The sequence below is a fragment of the Etheostoma spectabile genome, chromosome 9 (assembly GCF_008692095.1).
Source record: "Etheostoma spectabile isolate EspeVRDwgs_2016 chromosome 9, UIUC_Espe_1.0, whole genome shotgun sequence".
In the NCBI taxonomy this organism is placed as follows: domain Eukaryota; kingdom Metazoa; phylum Chordata; class Actinopteri; order Perciformes; family Percidae; genus Etheostoma; species Etheostoma spectabile.
In genome coordinates this window covers 26,068,959-26,083,922 of record NC_045741.1, presented here as the reverse complement: position 1 = coordinate 26,083,922, position 14,964 = coordinate 26,068,959, and the positions used below count along the sequence as shown (strand labels likewise).

Sequence of the window (14,964 nt, the reverse complement as noted above, 5' to 3'; positions counted from 1 at the left end):
CTGCCGGCTGCTGCGTGGCGCAGCATTTTGTATTCGTCGGTCTTTTCATGACGCGTGCGGCAGAGAACGCATCATTGGTCATTGGTTCAAAATACACATGAGGCGGGTCTTGTTGGCTATTTAAAGCCATGTGACCACCAAAATGTACCGTAGTTTGCTGAAAATTATGTCAATCAACCAGACATACATGTGCGTTTGTTTATGAAGTTTTGAGAGACGAGCGAGAAAACGGCTCCGACAGAGGAAGTGGTAGATTATGATGAAGACATTCTCCCTTCCAAACTCCTCACTATCTTCCACCTCAACGTCCCCGCCCTCGCTGTCTAAATCCTCCTCTGATTGCCTCGTAGCCGTTTTCTCGCTCGTCTCTCAAACATTCATAAACAAACGCACATGTATGTCTGGTTGATTAACGTGATTTTCAGCAAACTACGGTACATTTTGGTGGTTTTGGTGTGTATGCATATCATGTGTATGCTAACCAATGACAGTGCGTTCTCTGCTGCACGCGTCATGAAAAGACTGACAAATACAAAATGCTGCGCCACGCAGCAGCCGGCAGGAGGTTCAGAGTTGCGCAACGCAGTAACCGGCGGTAGATGTGTCGTCGCGAAGCATCTGGCGCAAACGGGTTAATGTAGCCTAAGCCTCTAAACTCTGCATAATCAACTATATCATCAAAGAGGATGTGTAGGAGGTAAAACCCCATTCCGCCATGCCTATTTGATTCGTAGCATTCGTGAACCATATATTTTGGCTTTTAACCATGGAGTAGTCTCGCTTTGCCAGACCATCCACACATTGCAGAGCAGAGGAAGGTCTGGCTAGTCCACATAGCATTCCAGGATGGGAAAAAATTATCCCTGCCCAATGTTGATATTTTTTGCGTCAATTGCCCTCGCACTGCGGTTGATGTGTTCAACAATTACCGATTCATACATTTAGAAGGTACAAATTAATATTAGCATTCATTTCCAATAGCAGTTCCAATATGTTTACTCTCTTTTTAGCTCTGCTTTTGGACTCCAACTCCTAACTGTGTCTGGCTACCGTTCAGTGCCGGACAGGTGTGGTCAATTTGTTACAGCTTTTTCAATCAAAACAGCTGCCTGAAAATTCTCTGTTCTAGAAGTTTGTCACGTCGAAAGATCCCTTTCACATGCACATAGTCAATTGATCCTCTGTTCAAATGAAACATGAATTAGTGCAACTTTAAAACACATGCAGTTGGTGACCTCAATTGCGATTGTGAATGTATAATCCATCCATTTCTCTATCCATACATTAATCCAAACAGGCCTTGACCAAAAGCACTGACCCCTGCAATGACAGCCTCCCACCCACCCCAAGTCATGCTTTTAGACACTTGCATACAAACAAGCACAACATCACCTTACCATTAAACCATCATAATGATGGTAATTTGCCCTGGCTGTCAGACAGATTTTGGTCAGAGGCGTCAGTGGTCTGTCATCATGATCTCAGCACTGTGAAACATGGCACAGTGTGCAGCCTCTCAGCACTCAGGCTGGATATTACTGGGCTGTTACATGTCCAATTAACAAAATGATATCCTATGGCTGACACGGTCTTCAAACATTAACTACTTACAGGGGAAACACAACAAGCAAGCAGATATACTGAAGTGCAACAGTTGACTTCCATTAAATGACAGTAAGCACATATGAATATACAGCAGCACTTAACTTTCTCATGGTGCATCTCCAATCTGTGTGTGATCAAATTCACAACTAAGCCTGGTATGTTGCATAATGATGACCAAATCTCTTTTCTATTATTATAACTTTTGATAGATGGTTGCACAATTTAAGACACTTCTCTTTCTACAAGTAATTTATTCCACCAGAGTTACCCCTATTTTCCACCAGGTGCATCTGCGCTGCGTTCCGGAGATTACAACAGCAATGTCGCCGCGCGTCCCAGAAGCGTGTGTGACGGTGTGTGTCAATTGTCAGCGTCATTTCAACGCTTTCTGTTCATTTCTTAGGGAGCGACGCCGGGAATTGGAGAAGCAGGGCGTCGCGTCACCGGCTCATCATTTGCATAAAGTTGAATCCAGCCATCTTTATGCAAATGAGGAGCGGCGGCCTCAACGCCTCTCAAAGATGACGGTACAAAATTGAAAATCAATACTTTTGTGGACGCTTTTTATCGAATCTTTTAAACTTTCTTTTTTTTACATTTTTGTACCTTTTTTCAACACTTTTGATGCTTTTTTATTGTTTGTCCCTTTTTTTTTACGTTTTCAACACTACGTAACACTAACTTATTAACTTTAGTTTTACAGTTATTTTGGGGATTTATGGTCAATACATAAGGAAATTATACCTAATGTTTGAGTTAGAAAAACAGAAATTAGGAATTATTTAGACTAAAATTAAAGGAATGGATGTTGATGGAAAATCAAAGACTGGAATATATCAACTTTTACTCAATACTATATAAAGTTTAATCAGACACCCCAAAATTAATGAAAGTAGAAATTTGTACTTGCCATAGAGCGTTGTGTGGAATCAATCATGTTATTTTGGGTAATTAAAAAGAACATTGATATAGGAAAACAAGTCAGTTTGACCCGAGGAGAACATGAGGGTTAAGCTGACCTTTGTCAATCTGAAATGAAAACAGATTCAGCACCTGCTTGGCATACTTCTGCTAAAAATGTTTTCAGAAACATGTTTTTCATAAAATAAGAGATCATATTCCGAACGAGCCGCCATTATGATCGGTTTTGAAACCACCAACCGTTCGTCCAATCAGTTGCAGCCATGGGGGTTGTAGGAGGGTGTAGACTGTTTTCTTTGCTTGTCAGTGGTCATTGAAGAGAAACTGGAAGTCATTCTTTTTGTGGTGCCTTTTAAATTTTTTGTTTTTTTTAAAGCTATTGTGCGTAGTTTTTGTCTCCCCCATGAGAAATTCTAAGTAATGACAACAAAACTGTCGCCGTGTCCACATTATACAAGCCTTTTGTTATCGGGCAACACCCCCACCCCTCCTTCACGCTGTTGCTAGTAGCCAAGGTGGACACGGAGGATTAAAACCACAAGATGGACTCTTTCTGCGGGCTTAATTAGCTTTGCATCAACTCAATTGGCAATGATTTGAATGTAACAGACATTCATTAATATAAAAGTTACACACTAAAGAATGTTAGAATGAATTTCCCTCTTATTATTTTTAAATTCAACAAGCAATATGTTGCATTTTAGCAGAATACTGAAAGCATCAGAAATACAGAACTGTGTACCATTTACCATGTAAATGTGCTGTATTTTATATAGCCCTTTCCTAGTCTTAACGACTACTCAAAGCGCTTTTACATAGTACAGGAACCATCCACACACTGTGGCCGAGGCTGTCGTACAAGGTGACACCTGCTCATCAGATAAACACACATACACACTTCGATGGCAACTCAGGGTTCAGTGTATTGCCCAAGGACACTTTGACAGGGGACTGCAGGGCCAGGGATCGAACCACCACCCTTCCAATTGGCAAGCAACCTCTCTACCACTGAGCCAGAGCTGCTCCATCTGTTTCATTTTTCGCAAGTAATATCGTTATTGCATATCGGATATTTTACCTTACTATGAAGCGGCTCTCTTCAGGAAAGTATAACAGCAAGATTATCCAGTCAGTTTACCAAAAGACACCCCCCCCAATATTGTTTATGTCTCCTCTACAACACCACGGACAGCGAGAGATTAAATCTTGGAGGTATGAAATCATTGCTTAATAAACACGTGATCGCTCTGTAAAGTACTTGTATAGACAATATCATTCGTGAGTTGGGCAGGCAAGACGCTCTCCTGCTGAGATGCTCCCAGTGTAGTATGGTTCGTGTAATAATCGCGGTGTATTTCTGAAAAAAAGCATCTTTTTTCTATCCCTGCATTAGGAACATTCCATGGAATGATGGAAATAGATATTTTTTTCTAATATAAATGATAGGGACAAAGCTCAGAGTCCTACTTCAGTACGGAGTAGGTCCATTCGTAGGGTCATCCGAAGCTTATTTAAAAGGTCCAATGTGTAAGACTTTCTCCTATCTAACATTTAGATCATATATGGCAATAAACTCACTCGCGCCATGCAGTTTAAAGTACATATTACAGCTACGGTAGCCTTCACGCTTCAAAAAGCCAGTCTTTTGATTTTTTCAATTTCCTTTTGCTTTCTCTAGGCGAAGAAGTAGACTCCTGTTCCTAAATTTGTTTTTTGTTGCTTGTGGTCCTCCATGTTTCCTACTTCAAACTTGCCAGGGCCGGGAAGCAACAATTCCCATAAGCAGATTAGCAGCACCTGTGAGTTTATCATATGACAGTGAAAATGCGAAAGGCAGAGCAGTATATCCTGTATGTCCCTTACCGGCTAACGTATTTCAAGATTGTGCATGGATATAGAGAGTCTACCCTAGTTCATGCTAATGAGAATACTTGGAATTGATGGTGTGGTAAATATTAATAAGTTTGTAAGTGGGCATCACCAATTTTGATAATGAACAACTAAACTCATTACACACTGGACATTTAACAATAGACACACTATTTTTCCTAAAATACCTACTATTCACATAACTATATATTGTTATAATGATAGAAACATTTTTAGAAATCCGATGAGATGGCTCTATGGTGTACCCACCAAAAGAAGTGCCAATGAACTGTAGTTTAATTTGACCGTTTTCTCTCAGTTTTTAAAAATGAAAGATTCTGCAGGTTAAGGCAAGTCTTTTTCTGTTTGTTGGTATACTCTAAAATACAAATGTGTGATTTTGATATTGAACTGACTGAAGTGGTAATTATGAAAGAATTTTAGTTTTACTGTTTTGAGTCTTTTCAACTCAAGTGTTGTCTCATGTGAGGCAGTTGTTTGTGTTTGCATGGAAATGAAAAATGAAAATAATCACATGTGAGAATGTACAGTACGGTTATTTTGAACCACTTCTTAATTGAATTAATAGAAGAATAACTGTATTATGATACATACCATTACCATTATATACAATTATTACAGGTCTATAGTTTTAAAGCGTGAATAGGATTGAATATTTATTGTAAATCAAAGCTAAAGAGTGTTAAAGCAATTGTTGCCTTGATTTACCACTGGTTTTAATCTCTCAGCTAATGTTACCATGTGTCTTATTTTCCCACCATTTTCTCAATTCATGCTTACTTGTGACGCATCTTGTAGTATTTCCTCAATGCTGCTGTATAGATTATCATTCCATGATCCAATTTTCTGACCAACAATAGGCACATTGAACACGACACAGAGCCACATTAAAAAGAAGAATTTGCATCACATTGGATGTGTGTCCACACAACGCTGCCGTTGACGTGCTTTCACACTCTTCCTCCAACGCCTCGTTATAAACAGCCTCCATTCATCTCTAGAAATGACAAACTGAATCGCACATTGAAGTGACAACTAGATAACATGTGACACAGTGAATATTGCTATGGAAATGAGATTTCTGGTTTGTAAAAACAGGGTATTCTGACTGGAAAAATTGCATGAATACGTTGTATTCGGTCTGCTGGGCAACAGTGTTTGCCTCCTGCTGAGCCTGCTGAGTCTAGCAAAGCTGCAGCCACATCATTAATAATGCAAGACCAGGTCAGACAGTGTCATTGACCCAGCTGTATGTGCATGTGTCGCAGGCTGTGTATATGTTCAAGGAAGCGTGTATACAGCACATGTGGGAGCTAGTGTGTGGTTTTGTACTCTAGTGAGTGGGTTCTCTCTCATGCATGTGTGTGTGTGTGTGTGTGGTGTGTGTGTGTGTGTGTGTGTGTGTGTGTGTGTGGTGTGGTGTGTGTGTGTGTGTTAGAGGGACTTGTCTGAATGTCAGCCGGAACAAGCAAGTAGCTGCTGCTGCCGCTGCTTCTGCTGCTGCCGCCAATGGCACCACTGTGGTCTCCACAGCAACCCCTGTTTTAAGGATGCTCCGCTTCCCTGAAGAGACACTGAGGCAGGTTGGCTTCATGTGATGTTGAGCAACACAAATGCATCATAAAACAAAGGAGACATAGATGAAGAGCTACATCTGATCTAAACCAATATGTCTCTTTTTCCCTTTCAACATGTACATGTACTTTTTAGCATATAACTATAACACAATCATCCATAATTTTTACACCAGCTAACACACCTTGCCTTGAGTGCCTTCCTTCTACATTGGCAGCAGACTTGTTTTATTATCTGCCATTTTCAGTTTTAGGTATGTGTAATTTGTCTTATTAGTCCCGCAGAACAAAAGACTGCAGTAAAACATTTAAAAGGCCTTCCTCACAGGTGTAATTAATAACCTTAACGATGGCTGCATTCGGTTTAGGCGTTCCAGCTCCAGAGCTCTGGTATTGTGCATGCTGGCTTACGGACATTGATTTACTGGGACACCTGAAATGGAATGGTGCCCATCCTTAATGTTATTATGATGTTATGTTATGCGCTTCCTGCTATGTCCAGTTAGATCTAGAATGTCCACTGTGAGACAGGTCTATTGAGTGAATCCAGTAGAGTAGTAAGACAGATCAAGTAGCAGTAGTGTTTCTGCAAACAGAAATTTTAATGTTTCTGCAACCTGTTCTCATTCCCTACTCATCACAAAGTGACACTTTGCTAGGAGGCAGTTTTAAACATGTGGGTGACTTTGTGAATTCAAACCATAACTACATGGTTAGGTTCAGAAAAAGAGTGCGGTTTGGGTTAGAATACCTATGTTTCTTATGCAACTTCATTTTCTCCTTCACACGGGACACAAATTGCATCTACTTGATGAAATACATTTCGTATCAACATTTCTGTGGTTTTCAGAAATTGTACGATGCCAACATATTTTTCTGGCGCCTGGGCTGTAAATAAAGAAATATAATTCATTCAAATTCTTTTTAAATCCTACTAGTTGTTTTCTTGGTGATGTCATCTGACGTGCATTTTACAGAAGTAATGTAAATCGATCAAACGGAGGAACATTTTTGAAGTACAGTAAGTATTATATAAGAAAATCATTTGGAAAAGACACCCAGAAGCCTGGCTGAAAGCATTCCATCATCTAACACAACAGCATGTTATGGCAACTTGAGTGCAAAGAGCCAAAGACAAACTCTCCAAAATTGTTAACACTGCAGGTGAGAAGTCAGAAAAAAAACTTTAGAATTTATTTGACAGTGCTGTACACACAAAGTTGCAGATACCTCATTCACACCCCCGAGGTGGACAATAAAATCAATATAATTTAATTTAAAATAAGGAATTTATACAGTTTGTGTGCAGTTATGTTTCCTGGCTGAACACAACCATTCACATAATTAAATTTCTATTTATTGGAGTTTGGTTGGTCAGTTGTGATTAGGATAATTCAATCTGACATATTAGTATGTCTTTTTTTGTTGATACTTTAACCATTTAGTCTTTAAAATGCAAAATAATTAACACTTCTCCAGGTATGGTTTTTTGAATTGTTTGCTTTTTTAACAGTCCAGAAACCCAACTGTTATAACATTATAATGATATCAAACTGAAAAAGCAGCTTATTTAAAATGAAGCTACCAGAAAACGTGTGGCATTGTTGCTTTATAAACAACTGCTCAAAAATCAAAACTGTTGTAAAACTAATGAATTCTTCCTGGAAGGCTGGATTACAAACCAGGCGAGTGTGCAACTGCAACCTATACAACGCATTCTCATGAACAGGGTCTGTACCATATCGTAGGAAAATGTATGCAGACCATAACATTTAATATCCTGCAAAATTAGGAGACCGCCGGCTGTTGAAGTGACGCCGGCTGGCTACGAGCTCCATGATGCAGAGCGCGAGTTGCTAGCTGTTTAAGGCGCTACAGAGCTCCGTGACGCGGGCTACGGACCTCCGTCATAGCTCGGTCATATCAGCGGCAGTTAGTGGATTTGTTTAGCCCAAAATGGGTGACTTCGTCAGGTACACAGCACCGCAAGCAGCTGCTTGGTTTGGCGGATGTCACGGTTAAAATAAGTCCACAAAATGTGAGCATTTTCCCATGACGAAAGTTAACTAGTTAATGTTAGGAAAAGGATTGTGTTTGACAAAAAGGTCGAACAAAAATGTAGTTACCCTTTAACATCTCCTTCTTTACACATTATTAGCTGTTTTTATATCGCAAAAAGAATATCAGTGTTAGGCAATGTTGCTTTAAGTCACATGCTGACATCAACATTGCTTGCAGCTTTTAAATTTGACACAGATAAAATACCTGAAATTCTAGTAGAGAACTTGCAACAAAAGAATGTTCCTTTCGTTTTGTGGGAGAACGAGGAAGTACGAAGGTTATTAAATCTCTCACTCTCTCTCTCTCTCTCTCTCGCTCTTTCGCTTTCTCTCTCTCTCACACACACACACACACACACACACACACACACACACACACACACACACACACACACACACACACACACACATACACACATCATGGTGAACAATAAAGTACTTGTAAAATATTAAAACAAAGTGGGAAACAGCCAGCGGTCCCAGAGCACATCAAAGAAAACATACAGGAACTGTGCGCGCACACACACACACACACACACACACCCTCAGTACCAAAATGTGCCGACTGTGATGGAGACACAGGTATGCTGTGATATCTTTAAAAGAAAATGGATTCAAACAATGCCCGTTGCATTGAATGTATCCACGGGGAATTGTCTGCCTCACTAAATGACAAATATTAATTTTCATCAAACAATTCGCCCTCTCCCTCTTAGTTTGTGTGAGAGTGTGTGTGTGTTTGTGTGTGTGTCTCTGTTTCGGTTTCTCTTGGCCTTTTCTCGGCTGTGGGCCCCTGGGATACAATGGGCTGCTATTTGAAGCTCAGGACCTACTTTCACCGCTACCATGGGCCCTGTCTTAGATGCACAGAAAAGAATGAAACAGCGGGAGAAGGAGACAGAGATTGAGTAGAGTTTTGTCAATTTAAATTGTGCAAAATACAGTTTGATGAAATTTCCCCCTAGAAAGCTCCATGTCAAATTAATTAAAATTAGGTCAATCAAATCAGACAGGAAAGCCTTACTTTTTATTTTTTTAACGTTAAGGCAACAGAGGTAAGCCATGTGGTGAGTTGCTGATCTGTCCTGTGTGTCTGCCTGCCTCCTTTCCCATTGTCACCCTGAATTGGAGTGAGAGAATAAATGACTAGTTGGATGAATAAATTATCCTTAACTCTCGTCTTTTACAAATATGTAATCTATAGTACATCACTGGCTTGCTGCATCTACCTTTTAAAGTAATGCTTGTCATGCTTTCAAACCCAGGTTTCCGTTGTAAATGTTCCATAATGGCTCTATGTAAACATGACAGGACCATTGCAGATTGTGTTGCTCGTGTGGCATCTCGTACACAGAGGAAACAGTAGACTGCTGGAAAACAATGATGAGTTGAAATATGAAGGAAAAGACAAGTTTTCTGTTCTCATCTGGGATGAAGTCATTGTTGACTATTATATAATTCTGCTGACAACTCAACTTTTAAATCAATAAATAAAAGCCATTAGAACAAAGCAACACTAGGGATAAAAAATAACAAAACATTAGTTTAAGAATACCTGGTTCTTAGAAACCTACAGTATGTACAGTGGGAGGAATGTAATCTAATATTTAAATTGTCTAAATCTGAGTATTTTCATTGGGTATAGCTGATTTTTATGACTACGTAGGGGAACCTGGGTACCTCACCTTGATGCATGTTATTCCACCACTCTCACCCCTTCCATGCCTATAATCAATCAAAATAACAGCCTAAATGCCAGTGAATAATCTCTAAAACAGAAAACATGACTATATCTAGATTTTCAACCGAGCCGCCCCATTGTAACTGTAGTTTTAAAAAATATATTAAAAAAACAACAAATTCTCACTCCCATATCGTAAAATACGGAAGCTTGGTCAGGTGCCTTTGTTGTTGTTATTGATGCTAAAAGTCTCCTATAGCATCATATAACACACGCTTGGTTGTCTCCTTTAGCTAGTAGCTAAAACATTGTGTTATTTGTCAGATGAACACCAACTTCCACATGCCAAAACGTCAAAATATTGTATTAGCTATGTTAAGATGATATAGTGCTTACCATGGGGTTTAAGCAGTCTCTTAACCCTTCGAAGACTGGCAACTTTTTTCCTTCCTTTGTTGACTGGTGCGCGAATATGTTGCCTGGCAGAATTCCGAATGGCCGTACTAATAGAAAAACAGACTGTAGAAAAAGAGAAAAGCCTCTCCCAAATCCACCGAGCCTTGCTCATTCTTGTGCTGGGTTGGATTCATTTGGTCTGTTCTTGTTCTTTACTGATTGTGTGATAACAGTCCAAATGTAATGGCTTTGGAAAAGACATGGTGGAGCTCATTATCATTTAACACAGCGCGTCATGTGACGTGTTATGACGTGCGTACTTATCCACGTAAAGGAGCATTCCATTGCGCTTTTTACGGCGTTATGACATTAGACAACGTAAAAAAAGGTGTTCTGACCATCCAAAAGTGCTACAAAAGTGACGTTATGTAACCCTTCTGGCGTTCCATACTTTAAAGTCATATAACACAAGCTTGGTCATCTCCTTTAGTGTCCCATAACATGCTCTTGGTCGTCTCCTTTAGTGTCCCATAACATGCTCTTGGTCATCTCCTTTAGTGTCCCATAACATGCTCTTGGTTGTCTCCTTTAGGGTCATATAACACACTCTTGGTCGTCCCTTTTGACGCTTTTTTGTCGCATCAGACGTGGACAGCCACTGTCCAAACGTCCGTATTTTTAACGTTCGGAGTGAGAATGGGTTGAAAAAAAACTATTATTCACAATCATTTTTCCGGGTTCCTGGGTAGCGTCCGCGGGTTCAACTCTTCTTGCAATACCCTGGGGGAAACCCTGCACAGACATGTAAAATTGCCATTATATTTAAGCTGTGTATTTATATTTATTATTGTCTCACTGGCCTTTCAAGGGACTACGGGTAGAAAATAGCACTTGTGCTACAACCCGGAACAATGCATCTCCCCTTGTTCTTATACAAGGTTAATGTTAACTTGTGGTTTGTCCCTGTTTAAATAAAATAAATATAAATAAATAATGAAGTGCCTGTCTGAAAGAGCCTTCTGTCACACACAATGTTATTCAAGGGGAGAATCACTTTCTGGGGGATTTCTGAGGGAACCCAAATTATTGTATGATGAAATCCATCTCTGTTCTTCAAACCTTCTAATATGAAATAATAAAAAAAAAACAGATATTCTCTGCTGGTGATAAGGGATTAGGCAGACTCTAATCTTCTGTTACGGTCGTCTCAGTGTTACATAAATGACTTGACTGCAGTGGTAATAGAACAGCAAAGATAATGTAGTTGAGATAGGCTGGGGGAAAGAAATCGATACAGTAAAGTATCGCAACATTTTCCATGGCAATACTGTATTGATACACAGACAATCAATCTGTTATAATATATGTTTGTCTGCTTGAGTATCCCATTTTGCAGCAATAAAACTGAAGTGAGATGAACAAACAGAGAAATAGATGACAAAGTTTCCTGATGCTGACATACTTTGAAATTTTGAAAATTTTGAAGTTAGAAGAAAGGAAATAATTTGCAATAAATCGCAGAATATTGCAATTTGTTTAAAATCACAATAACATCCCATTGTGACATAATTATCGTGATTATATTGTATGGTGAGGCCTTTGGTAATTCCCACCCCTAGCTGAGACCCAGGATATTGATTTGTAGGATGATCAAGTGAATAATTTCCCTCTACGAATTATGCTGCAAAAAAGACTCCCTAACTGTCTAACTGTTCTGTCTAAAATTTGAAACAAAAACTAGACCATCTTCAGCCAATGCTGTTGTATCCTGAGAAGAGATATCATGTAATAGGTGACTGTTTTTTGTGCACCAATCTCCACTTCCACTTGAAATCAGGCATAGTTGCACAACATTCATTTATATCCATTACTATTAATAGAGCTTGAACTTCAATACGACCCCTATACAGTAACCATAACATTCTATAACCACTATATCATACCAGAGTAAGCGATGGACATGGACGTCAATTTCTATGTGGTGAATCCACACAACAAATTATGTAGAGCATTCATTTGCAGGCATATTTCCAAAACCTCTTGGTACCTTAATAGAGGAAAAATATTAATCCTCACAAAAAAATCATTGAAGGGCAATAACTTCATACTTTACATTACTTTTGTTGTGTATTAGTTGTTGCCGTACAAATTCAAAATACTGGAGAGAGTTGTCTGCCCCGCCCCCTCCTCCCCAGACTCAAAGTTCACGTTGGTTGCCAGGTTGAGACCGCAGCAGCCACAACCATGTTGCTAGACGCTTGTCTCACAGTAGCTAACGTTACATGTTGGCTATATTAAAAGTCATAAAAGCCCGTGCTCATGCGGAGCTCTGCACCCAACTGACGCACTTTTTCGTCTTAGAATTACATTAGGAACCGCTAAAAACACAACAACGTTGTTACCTCGCCGTCCTCTCCACCTGAAGGACAGACACACTTCCTCGGCTTCGAATTAGCTACGGTAGGAACCTCTAAAAATAACACTACCTTGCCGTCTTCTACACCCGACTGAACACACTTTATTTGCAACAATACACGTTGTTAACAGCCGTGGAAAGGTAGCGGTTAGCAAGGTTAGCATTGCGGCGCTAGCCAGGACCAGTCGGGATCACTTTACTGGCTGTGTCTCAATTGTTTTTTCAAGTAAGCAACTCGGGTACTATAGGTATATGATTCAATGGGAGTACACAAATGTTGAAATAATATAAAATGCCCGTCCCTAGTAGCCGTGATAGATTAGCATGAAGCTAATGCTTACCTGTTCAGGGGGAAATTAGCAAACTCAGGGTCCTTTTGGGCTCTAAGCTGTCTCTGGTGTTTGTTACGTCTCTGGTCATGCTGTTGGAAACATGCTGTTTTTCTTGGTTGGGTAGAATCTAGTTAGTTTGCTGATTTCATGGCTGTACTAACGTTACGGCTGTAGTGTGCTAAGTTAACATTTTTTCAGGTAAATCTGGCAACCCAGCCTGGCTGTCCAACTGGGCAGTAAATAACAACAAACGGGCCAAAATACAAACAGAAATTCTATCACGGAACGGAAAAGGATAAACTACTGGCATTGGCATTGTTGTCAGAAAAGATAGTCTTTCAACTTAGCATGTTTCCTTAACATGTGGTGATGCATTGGGGTCATTTCGGGAATTATTGCAGTAAATATATTACATATTGGACCATTAAATCACAAAAAAACATATACAAAAATACAAAAAGTCAACATTATAAATGATTATGAATTACTTAAAAGATTAAAGATTGCTCTGGTATAATACTGGATAGTTTAAGCTATATCTATAGTAATGAAGGATGGCTTCTCAGGATGTAACACCATTTGCCTGAAAAGGGTCTAGTACCAAATCGTTGCCTACTATCAAACTTTACAGATTTTTTGCAAGTTAGACAGTGTGCAGGACTTTTCTTTGCAACTTTTGACCTGCTTGTCCCCCTCCAACACACCTGTCTCACGTTGTAGATGTGCAATGTATTTTTCTGTATTTCTGTACTTTTGTACTAATTTACTATACTCCTGGCAAAAATGAAAACAATTGTAATCCAAAAATATCATCATCAGCTTTTTACAACCTCAGGCTGGTCATCACAACTGTAACAAAAAGCAAAGGCATAATCAGAAAATCATTAATGCTGTGCTGAAATACCTGTCCACAACATCATTAAAGATGATTTACACCCGCTAATATTATAAATCCATTTGCATCTTGTAGTTTCCAATTTATTTTCTCATTCTTCTTCAGTAGGAACAAAACCATTTTGAATTTGTCCTCAGTCGTGACCCAACAGTGGATTTGCATGACTAAGAGCATACATTCTGTGCCTGCTTCAATTGCTGTAATTGTGTTGCTACAATGCAGTCCGGGAGCTTTCTAAATGGCTGAACTGATGGTAAACAGGCCAATTTCACTCCCGCAACATTTATAATTTGGCAGACAGAGAAGAGTGTCATTATTAAAAAATCTAACAAAAAATAGCTGCCTTGAATGACACACTCATGACAGAGGAGGAGATGAACTACAAAGAGGAGAGGGAGGGAGAAGGCAAAGAAAGCGAGGGGAGAGAAAGATGTATGTGAGTTGTAAAGGAAGCAGGGAGGTCGGGGACCAGAGAGGAGGCATAAATATGCATCACCATGGGCTGTCTTTGTAAAGGAGCTTTGACGTTAGCTGCAAGCTAGAGCTAAGGCGCCTCTGTCATTCTCCTTCCTTTTCCTTTAGCTGCCTCTCTCTTCTCCTTCTCCAAACTTTCCCTGTTTGACGACACATACTCAAACACAGAGCCATGCGTACAGTCACAAGACAGCCAGTGTTGTCAGTCTCTGGTGCATCAAAACCAATATCAGCTCTCTCCAAATTAATTACCAGCTCTGACCCTGGTCTGCCTGAGTAATAAGTCTCTCTGGGAGCAGAAGTGATGGGCAATACTGTGTCCTCTTCCTCCCTCCACACAGGCTGACAGCTATTTCCCCCGAGCGCCCACCCCCCACCACCACTACTCAGACGCCCCCACGCTGTGTGGGGAGAGAGGATGAACCTGTGAAACAATCACTCCCTGAATTGGCTTTGTGTCAAGGAGAATTAAGTCATGTTCCATAATGGGGCCCCGCGCCACAGACATAGCCCAAGTGCGTGATGTGCTGGCCCAATGTAGATGTAAAACAACTTGTTGAATATCAGCATATGTGGATCAAGTGTTCGGTCACAGTACAGCAGGATATTAATATGAGGTAACAGTTCAGATGGCCCAGGGTGCAGCAGCGGTGAGACTTTGATCAGTCATCCACCTGGCTACCTGCCCAACATGGCTGTCAATCTGAACAACACACCATT

General features: G+C 40.0%; 1 long non-coding RNA gene across 1 annotated transcript in view; it reads right to left on the bottom strand.

The window, feature by feature from the left end:
• Positions 1 to 12,670, bottom strand: part of LOC116696185 (uncharacterized) — a 14,370-nt gene extending 1,700 nt beyond the window's left edge. Inside the window, exons 1-2 of the long non-coding RNA XR_004333647.1 lie at positions 12,657 to 12,670; positions 1,989 to 1,993 (exon numbers count right to left, since the gene is read on the bottom strand). This is a non-coding gene — a long non-coding RNA (uncharacterized LOC116696185). The remainder of the gene's footprint in view (positions 1 to 1,988; positions 1,994 to 12,656) is intronic.
• Between the last annotated feature and the right edge of the window lie 2,294 nt (positions 12,671 to 14,964).